The 25,067-nt window shown below is 44.5% G+C and overlaps 1 protein-coding gene across 4 annotated transcripts in view; it reads right to left on the bottom strand.

Annotated features, from left to right (window-relative positions):
- Positions 1-25,067, bottom strand: part of CDK14 (cyclin dependent kinase 14) — an 857,524-nt gene that overhangs the window by 710,475 nt on the left and 121,982 nt on the right. The window contains exon 1 of one of the 4 annotated variants that reach the window (XM_030200105.1): positions 2,183-2,240. The exons of the other annotated variants lie outside the window; for them this stretch is intronic. The gene's annotated coding sequence lies outside the window, so the exon portion shown is untranslated. Of the gene's footprint in view, positions 1-2,182; positions 2,241-25,067 lie in introns of those variants that run through there. 4 annotated transcript variants of the gene reach the window in all.

Genomic DNA, 25,067 nt, shown 5'->3' with positions numbered 1-25,067 from the left:
CACATAAGGGCCTATGGGGGCAATTCTGCAATTATGGGCTACAAGTTAGGCAACTAGATACAGTGCACTGAACACTAATTCTATAACGGCAATTAACTGGGTTGGAGGCAAGAAGAGTTGATGGAATGCTTAAGAGCAGGGGGCGGCCCAAGGCAATCTGCCGTCTGAGGCAGGGATGAGATGCCACCCCCACCCACCCACCCCCAGTCTGGCACCTCCCCCCTTCCCTCCTCAACCATCTTCCCCAAGTTTACCTTATTTTTTCTTTTCCAACAGGCGGACGTGGCAGCGATTCCCATAGGCTGCCCTGTCACAGTGCCACTGGCACCGGCCTCTTTGCTCTACTGCATCCCACCTCTGAGGAAACAGGAAGTTACATCAAGAGGCATACGCAGTAGGGAGAAGAGGCCCGTGCCAGTGGCCCTGCGGCAGGGCAGCCTATGGGAATCGCTGCCGCCTTTTGGAAAAGAAAAAAATAAGGTAAACATGGGGAAGAGAGCTGAGGAGGGATGGGGAGAGTACCGCCTGAGGCCTCCCCCGCCTCAGTTGGCCTAATGGTAGGGCTGCCACTGCTTAAGAGCCTGGAGAATGACAGAGAAAGAGACAAGCCTAACGAGAAATAGGAAGCAAGGAACTGGGGTAAGGTGCATGACCTAAGCCAAATTAAGCTGAGTGATCAGAGGAGGCCGACATGGCGTGGTGTGTCACAGCACATAACAGCAGTTCTCCTGAAAGGCAACATTTACATCTAAACTATTAACTCAATCATATGGAGTTTTAGGGCTTAAAACAGTGCCAACAATTATTGCCATAGTTCCTTCTCTATCATTACATGGAGCTGCAGGACTCCAGGTTCTGGTGTAAAGACTCCAGCTATAGTCAGTCGTACCATAAAATCCTATCAGTCCACTAAATCAGTCATGCTAAAAGTTATTTTCTGCACAGACATCTTTCTTAACAATAAGAAATTACTCACATCACAAAAAATGAAAACCTGAAGATTCCTGCTACGCGAGTAAAGTAATGTACTGCGTGTTTCAAAATATACCTGGTTCTGCTGTGTGTAAAGTTAAATATAAAGCAACAATGTTCACAAGTAAAGAACTTTACTATGGGCTTTTTTAATTCATAAAGTGGGCCAAAAAATATAAAGTAATACACATATAAGTATCTGAATATATATATATATCTTTCGTATATGTTATTAAAGGGAATGTTAATGTAACGATTAATGGAAAAATGGCTCACTTCCATGCTCCATTAAATCTCATTTTACCTAAGACCTTCACAAGTTCAAAAAAAATCTCATTTGCTATTAACCAAATCACAACAAGCAACCCTTTTTTCATCTGCAGTTTGTCTTCTGTGTAAACCATGCAGATAAGGGGTTGTTTTTTTTTAATTTGTGAGTAAGATGCAGCCGCTTTAAGGCACAATGAAGTATTTCATTAAGATCTAAAAATACTATTCCACTACTGCCAGGCATTTCAAGAACATCCGTTTCAATGACTATAGCACTCCATATTACGAAACGCAATAACCACATTTGCCATGCTGCAAGAAAACACACACTGACCTCAATCGGGTTTTGTAAGTAAGGGAGCTGTGCGTTTCATACATGCGAAGTTCATTTCATCATGGTACATATCATGCAACCATTTTCACCATTCATACCCTGGAATATTTAGTTATTTTGATACCCAAACATGAAGAATAGATCTATTGCACCCTTATTACTCTTGTTAATGAATCCCAGAGAAGCAGACAGTGATAAAACTGTATATCTTTCAACATGAAAATGTATAAGACTGTAACTGAAGCATGCAATCACATCAGAAAATAGATTTTATACCTCAAGTTGTATGCATAAAAAGGCACACACACACACACACATATATATATATATATATATATATATATATATATATATATATATATATAACTGATGCTTAGAAGCTTCAGGTGATACCTCTAGGACCATGCACAGAGTAGCCTCATGTGGTATTCAGGGATGAAAAACACATACATCGATCTTTCATGCAAAGCATTCATAGATGGACATGCACACAGAAGCCGTGCTATGATCAACTTGTGGCAAGCCTGTGGTAGCAAGGATTGTAAATTAACAGGAGGCTCCACCATGAAATGCCTCCAAGATTTTAATAGAATGCTGCCACCTTACCGTTTCGCTGTGCTGCTTTTTCCGGACAGATTCACCTGCAGCTCCTTAGCATGTCTCTAGCAAAAACGGATGCTGTTTGCAGTCAGGCCAGGCTCGTTTAGCAAGTGAATTCAGAAGATCTTTCTGCTCGAGCAAGCTGAAATGGGAAGGCTGTACTATATAATGGAAAGGGGGAAATCTTGAAACAAAAACAGAATTCCCCGCAGAGAGAGGTTAATCTCGACGGAGTAGAATGCAAGACAGCATTCGGGGACACAGAACAGAAATCTGTCTGTCTGAATTACAGCAGCGGCAGAGCAGTCTGCTCAAAATACCTTGAAAAGAAACAGATGGACTTGCCTATAGGTTTCCCAGGAAAGTAGGCTACCCAACCTCTGCTGCAGTAATGCAGCCAAAGTAGGCATGCACATGCAGGCTAGGCAATTTACAGGACACCCTCTTTTGGAAAGGATATTGATTCCGAGTGCAGTGCAGCTGCAGGCCAAAATAGCTAATGATAATTTCAGAGGAATTAAAGAAAAACATTTCACTATAGGGAATGAAACTCACGAACATTTCAGTATTGCTTACAGCACCGCTAGAAACCAGGTAAGTATATTCAAGACTCAAAGGTAGCAAAGTAAGAATCAAAAGGAGGTTTGGGGGTTTTTTTTGTCAAATAAATCGGATTACGGACTATATTGTTCTGATATGCAAAAGAGTATATCACTGACTTGTAAAAACTGTGTACAACTTAATTTAAAAGAGCTTTACACCTATAGCAGTCAGGCAATGGCTTCGCAGATGTAGGATGTACACTCAGGTTTTATTGGAGACTTTTAATCCTTGACCTACAGAAGAGTGGGCACATCAAACATTTACAACACAAACAGCCCACTGTAGCTCACTGTTATGAATTTAATAGAATAACAGCTAGGCATAAAGGGAAAGGGAAGGGATTTGGGGATTTGGCTCATGCCTTTTTCAGTTGTGGCTCAAGGTGAGTTACATTCAGGTATCTCAGAGGTATTCTGTCCCTGGAGGCTTCACAATCTAAGGGGTCTTTTTACTAAGCTGTGTTAGAAAATGGCCTTTGTGCTCCTTTACATGGGTTTTCTCTGCACGCTAAGGCCATTTTTACTGCGGTAGCAAAATGGACAGTCCTCCATTTTTTCCAATTAATGGTGATGCACTAATGTTGCAATTAGCACATGTCCATTAAAAGAAATTAGCATGCAAGTGCTTAACCAACACTTATTTTGCAGGCAGTATGGGTCCACAGGGTAATCCTGTGCTTAGTGCATGGTAATGTAGCTGTGCTAACCAATCATGGTAGAAATGGCCACTCTCACCCAGGCCACCCCAACATGCCCCCCTCCACTGAAAAAATAAAATATTCGTTAGCATACATTTCCCATGTGCAGATCTGATTACTACCTAACCCACGGCGATCTATTTATCGCCGCAGTGTTTTAGGTCAGGCAGAGCTAGGGCTGTTCAGGTCGTGTTAAGGGCCAATTAACATGACAAAGCCCAAACGCCACTTGAATTTCCCCCTACATGTCTATGGCCTAAAAGATCGATGTCAGGAATTATACCTGTTACATTTAGGATTGGATAAACAGCTATTTATGAGCAGCACTCCACTGGAGTGATTAGGGAGCATTGTCTCTTTAATCCCCCTGTGGTTTTTGTCTCCCACAAATGCCAAACTGGCAAGGGAAACCGGTCACTGTGACAGTGTCGGGATAATACCCAATTATATTTCTAAGGTCATAACCAGTTATGTGCTGATTTTGATCCTGTCAATATTATGTTTGTTTTTCAAAAATGGATGTTTATGCTGAATGCACCCAGCGCATAAACATCCATTTCTCCTATATTTCAGAACAGCCTCTAGGTTGGCAGATTCTGTTCCAAAATACTGGTGAAATTTGAGACACACTGACCTGCACGTCTCGATTCCTACTGTCTAAAATGTGGCTGATAATATAGTTTATATTTCTGTATCCATTTTCCTCCTTTCCCTGTCCTCCCCTGCACCCACCCCTACCCCTATTTTCCATTCTTTTTGTCCGTTTTCTCATTTTTTTCTGTGAGTTCTTGAGTATTGATCATATCAACCCTTTTTTCCATGCACATGTATACAGACGTAACACCCTGATACAGTCATAACGATGAAACAGAACCATGTTGGGTCTTAATCTCTAATGCTATACGTTACATTTTGGCGGTAATCTTATAAAGTCATTGCCACACATATGTGGCCTCACATGTGTAGATGATCTCTTATACCGACTGCCATAAATGTACACATCATAATATGAGGATGCTTCATTTGCTGGTGGGCATGCGCAGGGGCAGAGTTTGGGTGCAGTTAGTTCACATACACATATTCCCCCAGATTACACAGAAGGGCATTTTCGAAAGGGACATCCAAGTTGTGATTTGGACGTCCTTGCAAAACGGCAAAATCCAGGTGCGGGGGAAACCCATATTTTCGAAACAAGATAGACGTCCATCTTTCATTTAGAAAATACCGTCAAAGCAGTGGCGTAGCAAGGGGGGAGGGCGGGAGGGGCGGTCCGCCCCGGGTGTCAGCTCAGGGGGGGGGGTGCTCCCTGCCAGCTCCCCCCCATCGGCGAATCGACACCCCCCCCCACCAGCTCCCGCACCCTACCTTTAAAAAGAACATCGGGAGGCGAGGCGCAGCGCCTCGCACCTGCCCTGCACGTAAAAGAAATGTGGACCATCGGGTCTTCCCTCGGTCTATCTGTCCCGCCCTCCACTGACATAACTTCCTATTCCCGCAAGGGCGGGACAGACAGAGCGAGAGAAGGCCCAACGGTCCACATTTCTTTTACGTGCAGGGCAGGCGCGAGGCGCTGCGCCTCACCTTCCGATATTCTTTTTAAAGGTAGGGTGCAGGAGCTGGTCGGGGGGGTGTCATCGTGCTGCACCCGGGGGGGGGGGGGTGCAACGGCGAACCGCCCCGGGTGGCAGCCCCCCGCTACGCCACTGCGTCAGAGATGTCAAAATTCTTAAATTTGGACGACCCTAAATTTGGTCGTCCCTAGACAAGGACATTTCTGACTTTCAGCGATTTTCAAAACCAAAGACGTCCATGTCAAAAACATCCTAATGCAAGCCATTTGGTCATGGGAGGAGCCAGCATTTCTAGTGCACTGGTCCCCCTCACATGCCAGGACACCAACCAGGCACCCTAGGGAGCACTGCAGTGGACTTCATAAATTGCTCCCAGGAACATAGCTCCCTTACCTTGTGTGCTGAGCCCCCCAAAACCCACTACCCACAACTGTACACCACTATCATAGCCCTTATGGGTGAGGGGGGCACCTAGATGTGGGTACAGTGGGTTTGTGGTAGGTTTTGGAGGGCTCGCTGTTTCCTCCACAAATGTAACAGGTAGGGGGGGTATTGGCCTGGGTCCATCTGTCTGAAGTGCACTGCACCTACTACGAAACTGCTCCAGGGACCTGCATGTGCTGTCATGGACCTGAGTATGACATCTGATTCTGGCATAGAGGCTGGCACGAAATGTTTTTTGAGGGTGGGAGGGGATTAGTGACCACTGGGGGAGTAACGGGAGGTCATCCCCGAGTCTCTTCGGTGGTCATCTGGTCATTTCGACCACCTTTTAGTGCCTTAGTCATAAGAAAAACAGGTCTGGGTGAAAATGTCCAAGTGTTCGTCAGGGACGACCTTGTTTTTTTCGATTATGGGTCAAGGACGTCCAAGTGTTAGGCATGCCCAAGTCCCACCTTTGCTATGCCTCTGACACACCCCCTTGAACTTTGGCCATTCTTGCGACGGAGTGCAGTTGGAGACGTCCTAAATCGGGTTTCGATTATACCGATTTGGACGTCCCTGGGAAAAGGACGTCCATCTTCCGATTTATGTCGAAAGATGGACGTCCTCTTTCGAAAATGAGCCCACTAGTAACATAGTAAATGACGACAGATAAAGATTCTACATATGGCGCCCATAACTGGACGCCGATCCAAGATGTGCACCCAATTAAATTGGCTAAGGAGCCAATTAGTACTAATAGCGACCCTTTTACTAAAGGGTTGGTGCACGACATCCATTTTACATATTTGTTTGCCAATGCTATAGTTTTAAGGCGTGCTAACGAACCAAATATGCTCTTGTAAATCAACAACCCTATTAGTAGCCCATGTGGCTGATTTTCAAAAGAGAAAAATGTCTCCAAAATGGCACAAAATGTCATTTGGATGTTTTTCTCAGGAAAAAACATCCAAATCATGATTTTCAATACTCGGATTCAAGATGTTTTTCTCTGCAGTGCATCCAAATCACAAGGGGGGGCATGTTGGGGGTGTGGGCGTTCCCAAAACCTGGACGATTTTCAGCCATAATGGAAAAAGCCAAAACATTCGGGGCTACAAGTTAGAGGTTTTGGTCTAGACTGTTTCAATAGAGGTCTATAAAATAATGAGTGGAGTTGAACGGGTAGATGTGAAGCATCTATTCACGCTTTCCAAAAATACTAGGACTAGGGGGCATGCGATGAAACTACAATGTAGTACATTTAAAATGAATCGGAGAAAAGCTTTCTTCACTCAACGTGTAATTAAACTCTGGAATTCGTTGCCAGAGAATGTGGTAAAGGTGGTTAGCTTAGCAGAGTTTAAAAAAGATTTGGACAGCTTCCTAAAGGAAAAGTCCATAGACCGTTATTAAATGGACTTGGGGAAAATCCACTATTTCTGGGATAAGCAGTATAAAATGTTTTGTACATTTTTTGGATCTTGCCAGGTATTTGTGACCCGGATTGGCTACTGTTGTTAACAGGATGCTGGGCTCGATGGACCTTTGCTCTTTCCCAGTATGGCAATACTTATGTAAGTTATAAAAAAAATGCCTTAAATGATGAGATGACCACTGGAGAGATTAAGGCATAACCTTCCCTCCCCCTTACTCTTCCGGTGGATACCGACCTCCTCCCACATACCAGCCTCTATGACAGCTTCAGATGTTATGGCCAGTCTTATTAGAGCAGCAAGCAGGTCCCTGGAGTAGCCTAATGGTCAGTGCTGTGCACTATGATGAAGGGAACCCAGACCCACATCCCACTCTAACTGTTACACTTGTGGTGGAAAGTGTGAGTCCTCCAAAACCCACCAAAAACCTACTGTACTGTACATGTAGGTGACAGCGGCAGAGGATCCAGAAACACATATTAGCCAATAAGAGGAGTAGTTATCAACGAGGACTACCGTTAAGATGTGTAATTTTACCACAAACTTGTGCTATTTTAGCATAGGGCCCAAATTTCAGCACCAGGACTTACATCTCCTGAAATCACCAGGTGTAATTCCCGGCGCTCAACCCCAGTATTTTATAACACTGAGCACAAATTTTAGCAACGCCCCTGACTCATCCACGCACCTCCCATGGCCACAGTTACTAATAACTGGGGTTAACTGTAAAATAACCCTTCTTAATGGTAGCCCATGTTAATAATTTTCCCCTCAGGCTTTTACAAGGGAAATGAAGGTATAATGAAGCCCCAATAGCAAGGGATTGAGGTTTCAGTTGTAGCTTACCTGTGTAACTGCATAGAATATGCAATATCAGGAGATATGCGGATTTTTGTCCACCTAATAAAGCCAATCTGTTTGCATATATTAATTTCCACATTGATATTAATATTGGATTGTGCTATATAGGGCCCTAAATTTGTAACTTCCCATCCCTTTAGTTCAATTCAGATCCTACTGTCCAACATTAAGGGCTCTATTTACTTAGCTGCATTAGACACGTGAAAAGGCAGGAGAGAAACAGCATTTGAGTTGTGGTGCTGGAGTCGACTGTTACAAATACTATGGACAACCAAGAATTCAAATACATGGATCCTTGACCAAATAAAAGCTCACATGACTATACTGAAAATATCACATTTCAGCCATAAAGACTCTGGGCAAGTCACTTAACCCTCCATTGCCCCAGGTACAAATAAGTACCGTATATAATATGTAAGCCGCATTGAGCCTGCCATGAGTGGGAAAGCACGGGGTACAAATGTAACAAAAAAAAAAAATAGCCAGAGTTCCTAGAAAAAGCAGCTGTGCTGGGACAAGCTAAAGGAAAAAGAGGTATGTGGAAGATCAGCAATAAGGTGAATTGACACAATCACAACATGCCTCTGCACTTAAACAGAAGACAGGCCATTCTGGAGAAAGCTAATCTATATGGTCACCAGGAGTCAGCTTCAACTTGACGGCAATTAATCAATCCATCAATTAGCTGTTTACAGCAGCTTTTTAACATGCGCTAATGGTTAGTATGCACTAATTGCTACATTAACTAGCTAACTTGTAAAATGCCATTTGGGGGCTGGTGATGGGTAGGGACTGCTCCTCCTAGTTAATGCAACAAGAGGTATAATGAAGCACATCACACACTACTGGCAATGTTATCAACACGTTTTCTTCATGCTCATTGCATAACAATCCTTCTGAAATTGCTGGAAAGCCTCCCCTCGCAGAACAGAGGTTTTACAGTTAGGTTAATTTGGCTATTATTGCATGGTAACTGTGAAACCTTAGTGCAGCTCAGTAAATAGAGGCCTAAGTGAACTGCTGCCACCGCAGGGATTGGCAAGCCCTTGGACTGCCAGCGGATGAGCTGGACTGCCCAACCCAAAGGCTAGGCAGAGCCTCTACCAGCAGTAGGCGAGTCACAACCCCAGCACAGGCTAGATAAGGTAGCTCTTAAAAGAGCTCTTAGGGGCAGGCCTGGTACGTTCAGGGCCTGGGAGTAGCTCCGGAGGCTTGGCTGGGAGCAGGGCAGGTAGCAAGGCTAAAAGAAGTAAGAGACAAGGCAGGAGGCATGGCAGGAAGCAGGGCAGGTAGCACGGTTGCGAAGGCTGTGGGAGAGAGCGCGTAGCCTCCTTAAAAGGGTCCCAGATGCTGGCGTCAACAGAGGGTGCCCTGTAGCACTCCCCTGTGGGTCTACCGACATGCGCACCATCAATGAGGTGCCCTGGAACGCCGAAGGCAACAGAATGGACCGCACAGATGGCAACACTGGAAGCCCTGGAGAACACCATGGACCAACACCCCGATGCCCCTCAAGGTCAGTGCACAGCCCAGGGTACAGCCTCGGCTGTGACAACTGTGCTCAGTCAAAAGCTTTCTCATAACAGGTAACAGTTTACTGGAAATCATCAGTCTTCCAATTCCCATAGTTACTTATTTACTTATTTTATAATAGACAACTTTCATGTAGTAGATGTGAAGGGGCACTTTTGATATGTTTAAATCAGATTTGGGGTATTTTGTGAAAAACATCCAAAAATCCAGTAGCGAACTTGGTCATTTTCAAACTAGAAAAACATCCAATCTTCTGTTTTGAAAATGGCCATTTGCTAGACACTTTTGTGCTCAGTGAGTCTATCTTTCAGGACTATTTTGGGGGAAAAAAAAGGCCAAGGGAAAAAATGCACAAAAACATGCCATAGGGATGTAGGAGGAGCCCGTATTCTTAATAGACTTAACACACAGACATTCTAGCAGAGCACTGGGGCACTCTAGAGGGCACTGCAGTGGACTTCACCTAAAAGCTCCCAGGAACACATCTCACCATTGCTCTCTTATATTGTATAGTGAGCCCAGGGCCGCCGAGGGAGAGTGAGCCCAGGGCCGCCATGAGAGAGTGAGCCCAGGGTCGCCGAGACAGTGAGCCGGGCAGGGCCACCGCCACCCCCCCCCCCCCAAAGAATCGTCATCACCCTTGACCGCCAGCCCAAGGTAACTTGGCTGGCCACACCAGCTGCAGGTAGTGCGGCTCCTTCTCTGCTTAGTATTGCCTGCCCCTGTGGCTGCTTTACTCAGGTCGCACATGCTTGGTCTCAAAACTGAGCATGTGCAGCCTGAGGGCCCATCAGCTACTAGGCAGGCAATGCAGTGGGAGGGGGCCCGGTGCTGGAGTTCTCTCCCCTATTCCTGTCGGGACACGATCACACGAGTCCCGTCTGGAGCAGGAGAGAGAGAGAGAGAAAGACAGACTCCAGCGCCAGGCCCCTCTTGGAGGCCCATGCTGGGGGAATTTTGCCACCCCACCCCCTTTCGGCAGCCCTGAGTGAGCCCAGAAGCGTAGCCAGGTTGTGACATCAGGGGGAGCAGACTGTGTACAAAATAGACGCCAGAGCGAGCTGGATTTTAAAACCGCACTTACCATACTTTGTTATGAATATATTAACTTACAATATGATTTGCTGGTATGACTAAATCCAATCTAAAACGTCTTCAAACACTTCAGAACACTGCAGCCTGCATTATCTGCTAAGCGAAACATTACGACCATGTACCACCTCGTTTACAACAGCTACAATGGCTCCCCATAGAATACCATTTAAATTTAAAATTCTCATATTGACACACAAGGCATTACATAAGTGGAGGAGTGGCCTAGTGGTTAGAGCACCAGTCTTGCAATCCCGAGGTGGACAGTTCAAATCCCTCTGCTGCTCCCAAGTCACTTAACCCTCCATTGCTTCAGGTACAAACTTAGATCGTGAGCCCTCCTGGGACACAGAAATATCCAGAGTACCTGAATGTAACTCATCTTGAGCTACTACTGAAAAAGGTATGAGCAAAATCTAAATTAATAATAAAATAATGGCCTTCCTTGCACACCAGCACATACCCCTCCATTCTCTGACAGACAATAGGCTTGTTCTCCCCTCCCCCCCACTTCAAAAGCTTGAAGGGAGTCCACTAGAGCATTGGCATTTTACTTTCTCACCCCTGCCCTTTGGAATTCACGCCCTAAGAATTTAAGATTAGAAGATTCATTATCGAAGTTTTGCAAAGCACTAAAAATGCATTCTTTTGAATTGGTTCTCATCTAGTTTTTCAGTGGATGCCCTGCAGCATTACAGCTTTATACTGCTTTGACTTGTAAGAGTTTTTATCATGTATTAATTTTATTTTGTTTTTATTATGTGATTGCATATCCACATCACTTTTTATTTATTTGTTTACACCGGAGTCTGTAACGCCTCTCCGGTACTATGTATGCCACGTTGAGCCTACAAATAGGTGGGAAAATGTGGGATATAAATGCAACAAATAAAATAAAATAATAAATAATAAATAAATAAAGATATGCTCTGTGCTACTATCTCTTACTACGGTTGGTAGATTGTATTGTTGAGATTAAATGCTATGTTCTTTCCTATCATTATTGGACTTCTTTTCCTGTTTTCACTTTATATTTTTACTTTGCACAACAGTTTTGATTTGTCCCAACGTTTTTCCCACACACCAGGGCACTTTTTACTGCAGCCGGTAAAATGACCTCCCAAAAAAATGGCCACCCTATGCGGATGGGAGCCGGCGGTAGTTCCTTTTTAGCGTAGCTGCTTTCTAAAAGACCCCCTTTATGCACGTTTACACCCAATTAAATCTAATTAGTGCCAATAATTGCTTGTTAAAAAGCCAATTACTGGCACTAATTGGCTCGTTAGTCAATCTAATTGGCTCGTTATTCAATTAAATTGCATGCATAACTCAGAACCACACCTAAATTTGTGTGCACAATTTTTGAAGACCTTTACAGTGGGTATATGGCTAAAAAAACAAAAATGAATAACGATTCCAGTATGACCTTACTAGGTGGTCACATCTTTGAACAAAGCTAAAAACAGAGTTAATCAGGCCCATTTGATAATATTTATTTATCTAAAGGATTTGTATCCTACTTAGCAAAGAAATCTAATACAGCTTCATATACATAATAAAACATGTACACTGAAACATTATAAAACACCAATAAAATGTTTAAAAAACAAATTCAAATTAACTGTTTAATCATACACCACCATCAAATAAAAATCAGGTAAAACCTTATTTAAACTCTTGCACTAGCATACAGTTTTAGGCAGTTATTAATTGTCACATCTGTGGCCGTGACCACCCTCAGACTTACCTTGTTCCTGGGGGTCAGCTTCCTAGCTGGCTCCTGTTTCTTCTGTCTGTCCTTTCTGAGCTAGCTCTGGCTCTCTGTGCTGGCTGCATCCAGCAGCATGACATGAATTGCTTCACTACACTACACCTGGGTGTGGGAAGCCTCTCTGTGTTTCACTGTGCTTTCCGTCTGCTCTGTGGTTTGTGCCTGAACAGCCTCCGTAGTTACTTAGAGATTGCTGCAGCTGCGCCTCTGGTGTTGAAGGGCTTTATTAAGCACTTAGAGACTACAGCCTTTGCATCGTATAAGGTCCCTGGTATGCTAGAGTGCTTTGTGCACTGCTACATTGTCCAGTTCTGTGTGATTGCCTAGTGTTTGACTAGTTAGCTTGGGCACAGCCTTGCTTGGTAGCCTGTGTACAGCTTACTAGTTCTTCTGTGTTTGCTCTGTGTGAGTTCCTAGTGTTTGCCTAGTTAGCTTGGGCACTGCTCTGCTTGTTAGCTTGTGTACAGCTTCTAGGTCTCCTGAGTTTAGCCTCTGGTTTTCCCCGGTGGGGTTTCCTTGGTTTCTGGAGCTTCAGCCCTAGTCTTATCCTTTGCCAGTTCTCCTTGTTACTGGAGCTCCAGCCCTAGTCTTGCTATTTGGTTCTGACCCTTGCCTGTACCTATCTACTGCTCTGCTAGCCGCCTGCCCAGAGACTCCTGCTTTGAACCTGACCACGCCTGTCTCTGCCTATTGCCTATACTCAGATATTCTCTGCCAGCCACCTGTCTCTGCCTATTGCCTGTACTCAGATCTTCTCTGCCAGCCACCTGTCTCGGACTATTGCCTGAACCCGGACATTCCCTGCCTTCCTGTCTCACATTAGCCTAGGTACCTGGGAGCACGGCTGGATCCTGACTCCGGTTGTTCCTGTTGCTGGTTCCAGTTCTGGTTTTCCTGTAAGCCCTACCGGCTGCTTGAACCTGAGGGCTCAACCCTCGGGGAAAGGCAGCTAAGCGTAGGTGAAGCCTACTCCAGTGTGTTCCGGTCCGGTGCGTTCCAGTCCCGAGTGTTCCAGTGCAGGACTCCAGTCCGGGGTTCCAGTCCAGTCTTGTCTCTTCTCTGCTCCGAAGGTGATCTTGCCTGCCACTGCCGCTCCTCGGCCTTGGTCCTAGGACTCACGTACCCAGGGTTCCCGGGGAAGAAGCCTGACAGAATGCCAAGGTCCTCGAGAACACGACATTAATATAGAAACTTCCTACACCCTTGATTAGCGCATGCGCAAAAACAGAAACACAATAGTCTAGGCTGCTGTCCAAAAAACCTCAAGCAATAAGAACCAGGGCTAGATGTCTTGATGAGAAGCCTATTTTCCTGTTCTCTCTCTAGTTGAGGTCTATGAATGTTTATGCTGATTTCCCCCATATACAGTTTTGTGAACGAGGGGAAAGCAGCTGCAACAGGTGTTAAGATCATGGAGCCAATTAACTTTAATCATCAGCAGTTCAATCTGCTCAATTCTACAGCTTCTAATCGTATGTTAATCACTAACAACTCTCTCCTTTCCTAAGCAGTGTAATTAACATTACTGTTTCATATAATCAGCACACTGTTATAGATTTTTCCTTTTCATTAGGAATAAGGGTTCTATAGAACAGAAAAGGTTTGCAAGCATCAACAATGACAGAAATGTATAAAGACCAATTTGAAAGCTTCAAACAAGTGCTGCAGATGACAATCTACTCTTTTACAGGTTGTGTCCAGAAAATGAGTATATATGCATGATGGGATATGTAGTTTTGAAGACTTCAGTTTCCATGTTAGTTTTATTAGGGTCCAGCTAACATGGGTTTACCATGCGGTAGACAGTAATGTAGATCCACACTGCTGAATTCAGCATTAAAAAGACATCTGCTGTGGTAAAAAAAACAATATTAGCTGCCTAATGCAGGAGCGGGTGAGATCTGGGCATGACATGGGTGGGTGGAGGTGTAGCCAGCTATGACAGCTAACACACAAATTGGTATCGTGCACCAGCTGTCTCAGCTGCTGACAGCACAGTTCCATTTACCACCATCTCAAGAGGAGGTGGTAAATGCTGTCATACTACCGGCAGCTCAGTAGAGTGGCTGCAGTCATACCAAGTTCCATGGCAGTGCTCCAACCTGCACTGCTGATCCCTCTCCCAAACACTCCTCAATACCACAAGTGCCATAGATCCTTTCTTCCCATCCACCCACTCCCAAAACCACAAAATACCCCATACGCCCCTCCCTACCACCCCCTCCTGACAACACAAAGTGCACCTAGATCACTCCCTCCCATCCCCCAGACACCACAAACTGCACCCCATCCCTCTCCCTGACACCACAAAATGCTTCCCTCCCAGTTCCAGCATTTTTGAGTGCATTAAGTATATAAAACAAGAATTTATATATCTTTAGCATTTGTCACAGCTACAGTATCAAAGTGCATTGAAAGCATTTGCACATGTTTATAAGGGACTAATGACTGAAGCACTTAACATGTATAAAACAGAAGTATCACTGTGTCTGTGAAAAAGCTCTAAATTCTGATGGTCTCTGTTTCAGTTTAGGTGGAGGTGGCTTGTACTTACAGGATTTGTGGATTGTCTTCTCATAAAACATTTTTACCCTGAAAGGAATGGACTATAGTGGGTTGATCAGTGGAAAAAAAACCTCATCATTTAAATGTATACAAGCCCGATTCGTCAACATAACATAACAAAATGTGAAAACTGCTCAAGAGGGTGAAGAATTTCTATAGCTGCTGTACAATTTTGGAAACATGAAAGACCCTGATGGCACCTTACAGACTAATTAATTTATGTAGGCACAAATATTTGGTTAATCTGTAAGATGCTGCCAGCTTCTTTCACATTTTTGCTGCTCCAGACTAACAAAATTGCCTTTCTGAAAGTATACTTTTGGCTACAAGTTGAAACACTGCAATCATCTGTTATGTTTTAATGGGGAAAAAAAAATACTGTCTACAGGGAATTATTCATACGGTTTGCCTTCCATGGACTGACTCAAAGTTTTAGCAAAATCTAATCATGTGCCCAGTGCCAGTATAAATATTCTTCATTGCTATTTTAGGAAGAGAATACATAATTTACCAGTCCATTATAATCAGCCCCTAAACATTACTGTTATTAAAAATAATAATAATAAAGTAAGAGCCCCTTTCACTAAAATGTGCTACTGACTGGAGGCATGCCCAGCATCTCCTCAAAGTTAACCCAGAGACAATACATATACCACAAGTTAACTGCATTGCATGTAATGCGTATGTACTTATCACCACCTGCTGAAGTAGTGTTAAATGTTCTATATTATCTACTACATTTATTTATTAGAATTTATTTACTGCCTTTTTGAAGGAATTCACTCCAGGCAGTGTACAATAAGAAAAATCAAACATGAGCAACAGACAATTACAGCAGTAAAAATATTCAAACAACATAGTATACTACTTACAATGTCAACGCAATATGTAATAGAACATTTTACTTGACAGCGTAGGGTCAACATGCATGATGTGATATGCACTGACAGTTAACATGCAATACTGTACCACACATTTGTGTAAATTCAAGAAAGGGTGCCCAATTAGACACCGGGACACATTGCGCTAACCCCCGGAATCTGTATAGGTCGCCGAAAGTTGGGTGCGCAATTTTGAGTGTGAATCACAGATCCACGTGCAAATTACTGGTGTTAACAAGAACTTAGTTGGCAGTAATTAGAAATGGATATGCCCTACGCCCTAACATGTGCACCTAATTTTTTTAGCATACAATTCCAAAGGGGGCATGGCCATGGGATGGGGTATTCCCAGGAATACCTATATTTCTGTGCCTAGCTGCTGTTAGTTGGGTGCCAGCATTTACAACAGCCTGTGGAAGGCGTAAATTCTCATGCCCACAGTTAGGCAAGAAAGACTAGGTTCTCTAAATGGTGCCCAAATTTGGGCACTGAAAAAATAAGTGCTAAGCGCTATTCTATAAATGGTACTCTGAGTTGGACGCCATTTACAGAATAGCGCTTAGCACCAGGATCCGCACCCAATTTTTGGGCACAAGGATTTACACCAACTGAAACCTGGTGCAAATCTTGCACCTAAATTTGACGTGGATCTGCCATTTTCTATAACACTGCACACAAATTCTAGGAATGCCCTGACCCACTCATGCCCTTCCTGTGGCCATGCCCTCTTTTCGGATCCATGCGCACATCTTTATAGAACACCGACAAGGAATATGTGCACATAAATTCAAATTGTTGCCAATTAGTGCCAATAACTGATTGTTAGTGCCCAATTATTGGTTCTAATTGGCTCGTTATTCAATTAAATTGCACGTGCAAATTGGGAATGCACCCAAATTTGCATGCACGATTTTGGGTGCCATACGTAGAATTTGGGGAGAGATGTGACCTAAGTTAGTATTCTGTAAAGGCCATTCCATGAAGAGTCCCGTTACAGAACACTAGCTTAGAGCAGATCACCCCAGCGCCTAACTTACTGCCATCTAAGCCTGGATTCAAAAATGGCAGTTGAGTGGCCAATTACCATTCTAGAATATTATAAGTCCTCATATAGGTGCCTAACTTCAGGCAGAAGCACTTATGCTGCTGGTATTCTAGAACAGTGTTTCCCAAGTCCGGTCCTAGAATATTTATTTATTTATTTATTTATTTACGACTACTACTTATCATTTCTATAGCGCTACTAGACATATGCAGTGCTGTACACTTCAACATGAAGAGACAGTCCCTGCTTGACAGAGTTTACAATCTAATTAGGACAGACAAACAGTATTTATTGCACTTGTATCCCACATTTTCCCACCTATTTGCAGGCTCAATGTGGCTTACAGAGACCTGTAATTGCTTCGCCATTTCAGGATAGAAGATACATTTGGTGTTACAGTGAGCTCAAGTATACCCCTTGCCAGTCAGGTTTTCAGGATATCCTGTGTGCATAAGCACTAGATATGCCCCTGTCCTGCCTATATCCACACCCCCTAACAGGTGCACGTCATTGACAGAAAAGTGACTACAAGCAGTTCCGTGCGTAGCTGCTAACTGGTACCAATTAAGGTCAACTGTAGCCTATTCTTGCTCATTAGCACCAGTTATCATTTCACTATTAAGCTATGTGTTCAACTGACCTTATTCTGCAACTAGCGTACGCAACGTTATGCGCTAAGCATAAAGTTGAGCATGCCACTTTATAGAATTTGGGGGGGATTAAGAATATGGCAAGATCCCCACTTGCAATCTGTCCCATTCCATATTTATCAGTAAACACAAGAATAAGCATACACTGAGTGTCAAGCACTTTAGTAAAATAGGCCCTAAGTTATAATGAAGACATTAAAAATTAACTCCCAAAACATCTGAACCAGGCTCACATATCTCTCCGTTCATTTCACAAATAGAAACAGGATTATAGCAAATCCCTACCAGAGAGTACATCCAGGAATCTTCAATGACTTTTACTGTACTTGACTAGTTGAAACACAATTGCTGAACTGTAAATGGATTGAAATTCTACACATGCGAATTCTTAAATTCCAGAGCAAACCTGATCCTGAAGAACTCTCTTACCCACTGAATGAAATTATACAGATGACACCAGACATATTTCAGAGCTTTCAGACATAGCTTCCATATATTTGTCAATAGATTAAAGTTGTGATCTCAAGTTAAGGACATTATTTTCATTCATCAGCTTATAATAGAGTCATACAATTATAATGAATTGTAAAACAACTGGAATATTTAGATGCAGTAAAGCAGGCAGTAAAACAACATAATGAAACAGGATTAGCCACCACAGCTATGGGTTATTACCTAGGGTGCCTTGTGTATTATAATGTTTCTCTATAACTGAGATGTAACGGGGTGATAAAGCAGTAGGACACATGCTCATGCTATCCAAATCTCCTCCCCAAGGAAGTATCTATTAACCATTCACACAGTATTTGTTCCAGCAAATTCTTTAGACCTCCTTGTAATACTGGCATCTTTGCTAATCTGCAAAAATCCTGAGGTGTTTGAAGTTCTTTACAGATCCTACCATGTTGAAAACTAGGGGAAGAACTATTGAATTTTGGTATCTAAAAGGCACACATTCTACTTATGCACATATGAAAAAGCATTTACAAAGAGTAAGCACACTTAAGAAGAGATTTTATACAGTGGGGGAAATAAGTATTTGATCCCTTGCTGATTTTGTAAGTTTGCCCACTGACAAAGACATGAGCAGCCCATAATTGAAGGGTAGGTTATTGGTAACAGTGAGAGATAGCACATCACAAATTAAATCCGGAAAATCACATTGTGGAAAGTATATGAATTTATTTGCATTCTGCAGAGGGAAATAAGTATTTGATCCCCCACCAACCAGTAAGAGATCTGGCCCCTACAGACCAGGTAGATGCTCCAAATCAACTCGTTACCTGCATGACAGACAGCTGTCGGCAATGGTCACCAGTATGAAAGACACCTGTCCACAGACTCAGTGAATCAGTCAGACTCTAACCTCTACAAAATGGCCAAGAGCAAGGAGCTGTCTAAGGATGTCAGGGACAAGATCATACACCTGCACAAGGCTGGAATGGGCTACAAAACCATCAGTAAGACACTGGGCGAGAAGGAGACAACTGTTGGTGCCATAGTAAGAAAATGGAAGAAGTACAAAATGACTGTCAATCGACAAAGATCTGGGGCTCCACGCAAAATCTCACCTCGTGGGGTATCCTTGATCATGAGGAAGGTTAGAAATCAGCCTACAACTACAAGGGGGGAACTTGTCAATGATCTCAAGGCAGCTGGGACCACTGTCACCACGAAAACCATTGGTAACACATTACGACATAACGGATTGCAATCCTGTAGTGCCCGCAAGGTCCCCCTGCTCCGGAAGGCACATGTGACGGCCCGTCTGAAGTTTGCCAGTGAACACCTGGATGATGCCGAGAGTGATTGGGAGAAGGTGCTGTGGTCAGATGAGACAAAAATTGAGCTCTTTGGCATGAACTCAACTCGCCGTGTTTGGAGGAAGAGAAATGCTGCCTATGACCCAAAGAACACCGTCCCCACTGTCAAGCATGGAGGTGGAAATGTTATGTTTTGGGGGTGTTTCTCTGCTAAGGGCACAGGACTACTTCACCGCATCAATGGGAGAATGGATGGGGCCATGTACCGTACAATTCTGAGTGACAACCTCCTTCCCTCCGCCAGGGCCTTAAAAATGGGTCGTGGCTGGGTCTTCCAGCACGACAATGACCCAAAACATACAGCCAAGGCAACAAAGGAGTGGCTCAGGAAGAAGCACATTAGGGTCATGGAGTGGCCTAGCCAGTCACCAGACCTTAATCCCATTGAAAACTTATGGAGGGACCTGAAGATGCGAGTTGCCAAGCGACAGCCCAGAACTCTTAATGATTTAGAGATGATCTGCAAAGAGGAGTGGACCAAAATTCCTCCTGACATGTGTGCAAACCTCATCATCAACTACAGAAGACGTCTGACCGCTGTGCTTGCCAACAAGGGTTTTGCCACCAAGTATTAGGTCTTGTTTGCCAGAGGGATTAAATACTTATTTCCCTCTGCAGAATGCAAATAAATTCATATACTTTCCACAATGTGATTTTCCGGATTTAATTTGTGATGTGCTATCTCTCACTGTTACCAATAACCTACCCTTCAATTATGGGCTGCTCACGTCTTTGTCAGTGGGCAAACTTACAAAATCAGCAAGGGATCAAATACTTATTTCCCCCACTGTATATGGCACCAGGAAGATCCACGTGCCGGACTAACGTCTGGTTCTATCAGGTGTGTGTCTGGTGCCCAAAGTTAGGCACAGATAGTTTTATGATATATCATGGTGCCTAACTTTTGGCAATGCCCATGGCCACACCCCCTTTTGGGTTCCCCCTGGGAAAGGTTAGGTGCCATGTTATAGAACAGTGCACAAGAGATCCACCAACATATACCAATGTACATATTGTTTCACACGTTGACTTCCAAGCTTTCTGTCAAACAAAAACTCCTCCCATCATGTAAGTCTAAGTGCCTAACTGGTGCTTGTTACTGCCCATTAATCAATTGAGTTGTGTGTGGACAGTGCCGTAGCGAGGGCGGCTGACACCCGGGGCGGGTCGCTGCTGCACACCCCCTCCCCCCCGGAGCACATTCTTACTGTCATACGAAAGCGGGGGGCGAGCGGGAACGCCGATCCGCCCCAAGTGCACGTCGCTGGGAGCTGTGTCGGCTCCGCTGGTTCCCTGCTCTCTCTGCCCCGGAACAGGAAGTAACCTGTTCCGGGGCAGAGGGAGCAGGGAACCAGTGGAGCCGACACCCCCCCCACAGTGGCGTGCACCCAGGGCGGACAGCCCCACCACCCCCCCTCTTCCTACGCCACTGCGTGTGGATCTTACTTCCAGCACCCAACTTTGAGCGACCTACACAGAATCCAGGGGTAGACACCTAGGTATGAAACTGAAGTAAATTTGAAATGTTATCCTGAATAAACTGCATTTTACAATGCTCTGCATTTACCTAATTCAGGGCTGCCAAGAGGGGGGGCGGGGGGACAAGATTCCTCCGGGCCCGGCACCAGGGCTCTGTCTCTCTCCTGCTCCTGACGGGTCCTGGGTGATTGCATCCCGACAGGAGCAGGAAAGAGAAAACTCCAGCGCCGGGCTCCCCTTAGAGGCTGGGGAGAAGCAGACACAGGGCTTCGGAGCCTCTAGTTTGGCTGGCGGGGGATCCCCAAGCCCCGCCAGCAGAAGCCTTCCTCTAGCACTGTTCTCCACTGCATTGCCTGCCCTGCGGCTGCTTTTCCTCTCATGTCACACACATGCAATGTGGCGGCGAACAGCGCTGGAGGAAGGCTTCTGCTGGCAGAGCTTGGGGATCCCAGAGTGCCAAGGTATGTGGAGTTGCAGCAGGGAGCAGGGTGGTGGGGCAAAATGTCCCCCCCCCCTCCTTTGGACTCCGGCTCCCCAGTTTTTGTGGTCTGGCTACACGGCAGTCCTGGGGGGGAGGGCCCAGCAGCAGTGGCCCTGTCCCGGGCCCGGGTCAGTCTCTCGGCAGGCCTGACCTAATTTATTCATTGATGGCACTTTTATGAAGCAAGTTTATAAAGCTGAATGTCCAAATACGCTTGCCAACAAGACAGTGTGTACTTCTCTAGGCATCACATATAGGCATAGTTTGGACAGAGCTGAGGAAGAACAGTGATAGAGAATGACACGGGGACAAAGTTTGTCCCCCTCCCCACCCCATCCCATCCCCATGGGTTCTGTCTCTGTCCCCACCTTGTCCCCGCCCCATCTGTCTCCATCCCCGCCCCATCCCCACAGGTCGTCTCCATCCTCGCCCCATCCCCGAGGGCTCTGTCCTCATCTACAGATGCCTTGAACACTTGCGATTTTATATTTAAATCTTTTTATTAAAGTATAAAAAGGAACAATATGCTTTGCAACTGTTGTGTATAAATCACAAATAGAAAACAATAACAACAATGAGCAGTTATAATCACCCTCCTTCCCACCACCACCCTTTACCCTTCCAACTAGAAAATGACACGGGGTCAAAATTTGTCCCCGTCCCTGTGGGCCCGGTCCCCATCCCCGTGGGATCCGTCCCTGTCCCCACGGGATCTGTGCCCGGGCCATCCCTGTGAGCTCTGTCCCCGTCCCCGTCATCATGCTCGCAGTTACTGCAGTTCCCCCGTCCCCGTGTCATTCTCTAGTGCACATATTTTTATAAAGCCTAAACAGACATGCAGCGTATAGGCACACATTTGTGCTACGGGATCACCGTGAGAGACTATTTTAAAAAGGCACATAGATGCTTACATTGCATTTATGAGGCTCTGCTCTAAGCAAAGGAAGCAACAGTTCCCTCACCCCAGAGGCAATGGATACCAAACTTGATGAGCTGGGTTCACGGAAAGCCAGACACAGCTGATCTGCACCAACAATACATATTTATTAAGATAAATAGTACATAAGTAATGCCACACTGGGAAAGACCAAGGGTCCATTGAGCCCAGCATCCTGTCCACGACAGCGGCCAATCCAGGCCAAGGGCACCTGGCAAGCTTCCCAAACGTACAAACATTCTATACATGTTATTCCTGGAATTGTGGATTTTTCCCAAGTCCATTTAGTAGTGGTTAATGGACCTGTCCTTTAGGAAACCGTCTAACCCCTTTTTAAACTCTGCTAAGCTAACCGCCTTCACCACGTTCTCCGGCAACGAATTCCACAGCTTAATTATGCATTGGGTGAAGAAATATTTTCTCCGATTTGTTTTAAATTTACTACACTGTAAATTTACTACCCTTTGGTGTGGTAATAAGGGCTCCCGCGCTTACCCGGCGGTAACCGGGAAGCATGCGGCGATGCCTGATTACTGCTGGGTTATTTCCGCGCAAGCCATTTCTGGGGGTTTTATTTTTCCCCGGGAAATAGTACGTGCTCGGGGAGGGACTACCGCTGGTGACCACGTTGGGAAAACGGTAGTCCCAGAAGAGTGAGTGGTAAGCCCGCTTTGAGCTTACCGCTGCTCTGTAAAAGGGACCCGAGGTTTTCTCTAGGTTTTTTAAAGGAAGAAGCAATATTCTTGGAGATTATTTTGGGGTTGTTGCCTTTTTATTTGAAGGAATCAGTCAGGATTTTGAGTCATTTGTCTCTTGGGTCAGAGCAGATATGGTCATATTGTGTAGCTTGGCTTTGAAGGGTGGAAGCTGGAGTTGTAGAGATAGCTGATGGAAACTGGAAATAAAATCACAATTTCTGAACCACATATTTATGAAACAAGTTTTTAATAAGGTCCTTGTTTGATATTGAGAGGTAATCAGTTCCAGATATATAGGAAACTGCTAATCTTGGGCTGCTGAACCCAATTTTCAATTTCTGGGTTTTGTTGTGCTTGAACCAGGATGAAATTCATGTAGTTCAAGTGCAAGATGAACTGTGGGAGGCGGGACTGTTGGTTGGGAGGCAGGGATAGTGCTGGGCAGACTTATACGGTCTGTGGCAGAGCTGGTGGCAGGAGGCGGGGATAGTGCTTGGCAGACTTATACGGTCTCTGCCAGAGCCGGTGGTGGGAGGCGGGACTGGTGGTTGGGAGGTGGGGATGGTGCTGGGCAGACTTATACGGTCTGTGCCAGAACCGGTGGTGGGAGGCTGGGCTGGTGGTTGGGAGGCGGGGATAGTGCTGGGCAGACTTATACGGTCTGTGCCCTGAAAAGCACAGGTACAAATCAAAGTAGGGTATACACAAAAAGTAGTACATATGAGTTGTCTTGTTGGGCAGACTGGATGGACCGTGCAGGTCTTTTTCTGCCGTCATCTACTATGTTACTATGTTACTATGTTTTCATCGCATGCCCCCTAGTCCTAGTATTTTTGGAAAGCATGAACAGACGCTTCACGAAATCACATCCACATGCACTTGTTTCATTATAAAGTTTTTTTTGTTGTTGTTGTTGTTTTTTTTTTTTTACAAAGCTACTGCAGATGTTTGTTCATTTATTTAAAAATTTGCTATACCATCTATAACTAGGTGGTTTATAAGATAACATTCACATTATTCAAAAGACAAAAACAACTACATACATACACCACAGAATCAATTTCAAATTAGTTCAATTCTTCACAAAATGCTTTTAAAAGGCAGACACAAACAGTTGTGTTTTCAACAACTTTCTAAAGTGTGTTTTACTACTACTTTGCTGAAGCTGTCCGGACAGTGCATTCCACAAACTGATTACCAGCTGGAACAAAAGCTGAGACCTGAGTGTCCACATAATGCAATTGTGTAATCACATCAGTTGACGGAAGCATAGCAATTTCAGACCTCAGTCTACACCGTGGGCAAAAGAAAATCTGTAATGCTTGTTTCAAATAAAATGGAGCAGTAGAAAAAAGAACCTGTTGTACAATGGTCAATACTTTAAACTGAATCCTCTGCAAAACGGGGAGCCAGTGAAGCTGTTTAAGCACAGGTGTTATACAGAATACCCTGCTACCCCCATTAGTTTTCTAGCAGTCGCGTTCTGAACTACTTGCAATGCCTTGAAACTCATAGATGATATACCAATGTACATGTTGTTTCACAGGATGACATCCAAGCTTTCTGTCAAGCAAAAACTCCTCCCATCATGTTTTGATGATTTATTGATGATGTTCCGCATCTGGTTTTTGTGTGGCAATTGATATTTCTCTGTGGATATAAGTAACAAGCTTAGACACCATTTTCTTCTGATTTCAGCTTTTCTGAGCACTGCTGAACACTTGTTAAACATGAAGGAAGGGAGTCTGTGATTATATCTAGTGATATTCTGGCTTCATTTACTTTGAAGGGAAGTTATCAACATGAGCTACTGTTAAGAGCCTTATTCTATAAAGGTTATGCTCCTAAATTTATGAGCATAATTTATGCTTCAAAATGTATGCTAAATGTATGAGCCTAATAGGCCCTAAATTATGAGCATAAATTTAGGAAAATAGATTATGCTTGTAATTTAGGAGCATAAATTTAGAAGCGTAAATTCAGGAGCAAAACCTTTATAGAATAACTACTACTACTACTTAACATTTCTAGAGCGCTACTAGGGTTACGCAGCGCTGTACAATTTAACAAAGAAGGATGGTCCCTGCTCAGGTGAGCTTACAATCTAAAGGACAAAATGTCAAGTTGGTGTAGTCTAGATTTCTGAGTATAGGTGTGGTGGTTAGGTGCCAAAGGCGACATTGAAGAGGTGGGCTTTGAGCAGTGATTTGAAGATGGGCAGGGAGGGGGCTTGGCGTATGTGCTCAGGGAGTTTGTTCCACGCTTGAGGTGAGGCGAGGCAGAAAGGGCGGAGCCTGGAGTTGGCGGTGGTGGAGAAGGGTACTGAAAAGTGGGATTTGTCTAGA

This window comes from Microcaecilia unicolor, chromosome 1, assembly GCF_901765095.1.
Source record: "Microcaecilia unicolor chromosome 1, aMicUni1.1, whole genome shotgun sequence".
NCBI lineage: Eukaryota > Metazoa > Chordata > Amphibia > Gymnophiona > Siphonopidae > Microcaecilia > Microcaecilia unicolor.
Note: the sequence above shows the minus strand (reverse complement) of the source record. Positions and strands in the feature narration are given on the sequence as shown.